The following is a 5,668-nucleotide window of genomic DNA, read 5'->3' as shown; positions in this document are numbered from 1 at the left end:
TCCAAATATTCGTCAGATATTCTACACACATAAATACATTTGTATGTATATACACAGGCATATGTGAGTATCTGAGGAGGAAATGATAAAAATGTTTCCTTCGAAAATGATTTCACCATTCCTTGAATGTAGATTTTATTTAAAATTTTTCGATTTTTTATCTACTTAAAATTCAATGCAGATTTCTATTATAATTCAAATATTCGTGAAATATTCCAAATAAATTTACGGAAAATTTAAACCCATACATTTTAAGAAAGAGTGAACACAGAAAAAAGCCCAAAATTTTCATATCTAGGCAAGAGATCGAGGTCGAAGTTGAAGTATGTATATACGAGTATACACTGACACATATGCGCATACATACATACCGCAAGATTTCGAGAAATTGCAGCAAAGGTACAGTTGAAGTCCGTTACTAAAGCCTTAGCCAAGCAATCCATAGATATGTACATATGTATGCATGTACATACGCCCTTGGTGTAGATAACGACAAAATACACTAACAATACCAAAGCCATTTCCAACAGCTCAAAAATCCAAGAAAATGAACTAAACAAATAATAAAGGAGATATGAAGAAAACTGTGGAGGGTGAAAAACTATTGTTCCACAAATGCTGATTGTGCCTGTGTAGTCACTGATTTCAGGTTGTTGCTGTTAACCTGCGACCATGAAAATGTGCAAATGAGACACAACAACAAAACTGTTATGTAGAGTGACTAAATACTTCAACCCCTAATCCTAGAATAGTGGACAATGAATGACTGTGCTAAAATAGGGAAATGAGTAGATAGCTGAGCGTAGGTGTAAATGAGTGAACGAAAGAGAAAGAGTGTGAACGATGAGATGCAGTTCATGCGTAGAGGTGCGAAAGAGCAGAATGGCGTATGGGATTAGCAATCATTGTTAAGGGTGGAATTCCCTCACAGATCGTGGCAAGGTCATGTTTTTCTGGCCTATATAAGGCCATCGCTGTCAGACCGAAGGCATACACTTCAAGTGCACCGTTCATAGAACATCACGTAGCGCTACATAGCAATTGCTTTAAGCTGGCGTTTTACGTGTTGAAAAGCTTTAAATAGTTTAAATTTATTAGTTAAAATTTTTAGTTAAAATTCAAATTTTTAGTTAAAATTTATTTTTGTAAATATGTAAATTTTGCAACTAAATGTTCGCGTTTGCTGAGTTATTGGTGTATTTAATTACTTAAACTGGAGAGAAAGACAGAGGCACTAGCCCCCTGACCCAGGTTACGGAGGTGCAAGCAATCTATGAACGATTATAATGAGAAGAAAATCAAGATCGGAAGAGCAAGGATGAGTTGGCGGACTCTTTCCAAAACTATCGGTCATTGGACTCTCTCTTTGGACCTTTAACTACGAGCGCAAACAGGGGGGATATTTTAACATAGACATAGAGGATTGAGAAGTAGCAGCGTCAGCAGTAATAGCAACAAGAGAAGCAGCAACAACAGCAACAATGCCAATGATGATGATGATAATGGTGATGGTGATGGTGATGATGGGACAAAAACAAAAGCAACGAAAGCGGTGAGTGGTGTGGTGACCTCTAACTGTAAATGCTGAATGTGCTGCAGAAAATGTGTGCTATTGGTTGGCTGGTGAATAATGTAACAACAACAGAAACATGTAAATATAACAACGGGGGATATGAAGACAAAGCGATCTTCAAGCAATCAATAGTAGAAGCCAGTAAAAGGTAACTATTACAAACACCAATTGACTATCCAATATAATTGACACTAAACTTTATTTAAAATGTTTGATTTTAGATCGAGTTAAGGCGTAAATGTACACCTTTTGAGATTAAAAGCGAAGAAAGCAACTGATTTCTTGCACGCACTGCGAAGGCGCTACGCTCGTACGAACTCTGAGATGAAGTAAATAAACCAACGATAAGAAAAACAAGTCACGCGGTCTTCAAGCAATCAAAACGAACATTAGTGAGTAGTAGCTGATAATAACAACAAAAAGTAACAATAATAAGCACCAATTGAAAATAACAACGACAAAATTGAAATTATACCGAAAACTAACCATTACACACGAGAAAAAAAAAAGTTCTCAAGTGTGCGTACTGCCGAAGCATAGCTGCATTTCCGGCTCAAAGAACATCATGGGGCAAGAGCGGGCATCAACAGATGCACTATTCGGGCACTACGCACATTTCGAAGTTTTCTAAATACACATATGAAATGTGTAATTAGCTACGCGAAGGTGAGAATAATTTGCAACTTTTCTTCAAACAACTACGTAATCGATCGATTTTAAGCGGTAATATTAAAATTTCGATAGTAAAACCAAAAAAAGGCAACTTAACGTAGCGACCTGTGGCATGCCTTACGCGAGCACTGCTCACATTTGCGCTACGCTACAAGAGAGAAGACTGCGACAAACAAGTGACGCAGAGTCTTCAAGTAGTTTTAAGAAGTAACTATAACAGCAACAAAATGTAACTATAATACAAAAAGGGAATTGGACGCAAGAATTCATTTGAATTTGATACTGAAAATAAGTCGTTAACATCTGGTGGAGTGGCGTACTGTCGAAGCATAGTTGTAATTTGGGCCACCAATTTCACTGTCCCACTATGCACTATGCGGGCACTACGCTTTATAACAAATAAAATAATGTATATATGTATATATTTAGAATCTTAGCTAATAAATAATTAAAATTTTAATTGTAAAAATGTGTTGTATATCATTTATATATCATCATTTGTATTATTAATATGTCATGCGCACACGCATGGAATTTGTCTGCCATTTGGCTTAAGATATGACTATGGGCTAGTTTAGTAATGTCTTCAGGTCTGTTTGTTTTGCTTTTTGTCTTACTTTTTAGCTTTTAAGTTATGTGTCAACTTAGCTTAGTAAATTTTTAAGTTAGAGAGTTAGAATTATGCATACGTATATTTTCTATTTTCTATGCTTTTGTGAAACTTTATAAAAAATATTTCGGGCAAGCCCCACAAAAAAAAAAAACAAAAAAGATTTTCATTTTTCAATGGCTTACTTAAGTAGTTTGGAATGAAGTCGAAAAAAATCAGCTATCGTTAACTCCAATGCTAAGCTGGCACTTTTCTGCTGTTCGGCATGTATTTTGCATAGTTAGGTGGACTTTTCTTTAAATATTTTCCTTGATAATTTCGATAATGACCTGATTTTAGAAGAATGAGTCAATAATACAAAAAAAAAAAAAAAAAAAAAAATTAAAAAGAAAGAAAATAAAAAACCAAAACAAAAATATTAAAAACGAAGAAAACACAACAAAAAAAATTAAAAAAAGCAACTTAATAAAAAAAATTAAAACAAAAAACGAACACGAAAGGCAAAAAAATTAAAAACAAGAACAGAAAAAACAGAGAAAACAAAATAAAATTAGAAACAAAAAAATACCAATAAAATTAAAAGAAAAATAGAAAAGTAAACCAAAAAAACATAAAAAACAAAACAAAGTTAAAAGGAAAAAGAAAATAAAGCAACAAAATAAAAATAAGAGAAAAGTAAAACCAAAAAACATAAAAAACCAAAAACAAACAAAGAAAAAATTAAAAAGTAAATACAAAAAAAAACACATAAAAGAATAAAAAAAACGAAAACACAAAAGGCAAAACAAGAAAAAAACAAAATAAAATTCGAAAAAAAATACAAAACAAAAAAATAAAAAAACATAGAAAAGTAAAACAAAACAACGAAAACAAAAATCAAAAAAAAGATAATCAAAAACAAAAATATAACCAAGAAAACGTCACAAAAATAAACCAATAAAAAAACTAAACAAAAAAAATTTTAACACTCAAAAGAGATAAAAAACATAAAAAAAGTAAGTAATTAAAACCAAAACCGAAACAAAAAACAATAAAAAATATTCAAACTAAAAACAAAAAAATTTAACTAAACACAAAAAAAAACAGAAGAAAAAAATGAATACCAAAAAAAGGGGAAAAATTTAAAACAAAAACAGAGAATAAACAAAAAACTTTAAAACAAGAAAAAAAAACTAAAAAATAAAAGAAAACAAGAGAAACAACGAAAGCCCAAAAAACGAAAATCAAAAACAAAATAAAACCAAGAAAACAATGTTACAAAAATAAACCAATAAAAAAACAAAAAAAAACTTAAATCAAAAGCAAGAAAAAAAAAACATAAAAAAGTAAGTAATTAAAACCAAAAACGAAACAAAGAACATAAAAAAATTCAAACAAAAAAAAATTTAAACTAAACAAAACAAAAACATGAGAAAAAAAAATTAAAACAAAAAATAAAAAACAAGAGAAAAAAAATTTAAAACAAAAAAAACCAAGAAAAAAAAAACTAAAAGCAAAAAAACAAAACAAGAGAAAAAACAAAAAATTTAAAAACGAAAAATAAACACAAAAAAAAAATTATTTTCTTGCGTTAAAGTTTTTTTTTTAATTTTCTCTTTTTTATTAATTTTTTTCTCTTGTTTTTTTTTTTATTTAATTTTTTGGTCCTGTTTTTTTTATGAAAAAAAAACCTTAAACAAATTTTTTGTTTTTGCCTCCTTTATTAATTACACCTGCCGTATGACACCAAGCAATTCTTTCTACAGCTTGGATTTCATACCATTAATTATTATTAATAAATAATTAATTTTGGTTCAGTTTTTGTGTGAGTTTACAAATGTTTGTACACTTGTACTTTAAATTATTCTAGTTATCAGCTGAGTTGGGGTTGGTCGCCACATGTCAGTATTTGTATGGTTCATTAAACGGACAATATGATTTCTGCTGCGTTTGCGGATGATTTCTGCTACTGTATCGCTGCAGGCTAATCACTTATCCTGTCAGAAATCAAAAAAAGATTAACGAAACCAACACAAGACTGAGTCTTGTCGAGGCCCTATGCTACCGAAAGGAGTGAACAAGGAAAAAAAATTGATGTTGAGGTCGCGATGGATATCTTCATTTGGCACTTGCAAAGGTGCAATGGTTATAGTTCTGAGTATTATCGATTGTAGTCGTTGAATAATGTCAATGTTACTTTTACTTGCAGTTCCCCAGATTTCTATGCTGTATGCCCAGATTGGCACAATCAAAGTTTTGTATATAAGTGTTTTATTCACTGACAATTTAATTGCAATGACAGTTGCGAGCGCCTGCCAAGTAGCCAATATAGTGGTCGGAATCTGTTTCTTACCTCATTTCTTTTCAACGTGATATGTTCTTTGCAGAGAAGTTTTGAGTCAATAGTCATTCCAAGGTATGTTGCTTTGGTGTCTATCGGGATTTGTAATTTGTTTATTGTCAGATTCTTGTGTCCTACTTTCTTGTTAGAATAAACTAGAGGAATTGTTTTGCCACTATTGATTTGTATACTCCAAGCATTACATGGTTTAATTTGTTTTGTTCAAAATCTGCTGTAACTTGTTTGTTGCTGCTTCTGAGGTTTTATGAGTTGCCAATAGGACGGTGTCATCTGCAAAAGTTGCTATCATGTCGATACTTGCAGGCAAGGGAATATCGGCTGTGTACAGCACATATAGTACAGGCCCTAGTACACTGCCCTGAGGCACACCGGCTTCCATGAGTTGAATGTTAGAGTACTTGTCTCCATATTTCACGTAAAAGTATCTGTTTGCTAAATAGCTTTTCATTAACAAATAGTAGTCAAGTGGAAG

At 31.6% G+C, this 5,668-nt stretch overlaps 1 long non-coding RNA gene across 1 annotated transcript; it reads left to right on the top strand.

The window, feature by feature from the left end:
* Positions 1–2,705, top strand: LOC128860154 (uncharacterized). The gene is made up of 2 exons (XR_008454220.1): positions 1–1,721; positions 1,795–2,705. It is a non-coding gene; the product is annotated as an uncharacterized LOC128860154 (long non-coding RNA).
* The last annotated feature ends 2,963 nt before the right edge of the window (positions 2,706–5,668 follow it).

Source organism: Anastrepha ludens, chromosome 4 (genome assembly GCF_028408465.1).
Source record: "Anastrepha ludens isolate Willacy chromosome 4, idAnaLude1.1, whole genome shotgun sequence".
Taxonomy (NCBI): domain Eukaryota; kingdom Metazoa; phylum Arthropoda; class Insecta; order Diptera; family Tephritidae; genus Anastrepha; species Anastrepha ludens.
This window is presented reverse-complemented; position numbering and strand designations above follow the sequence as displayed.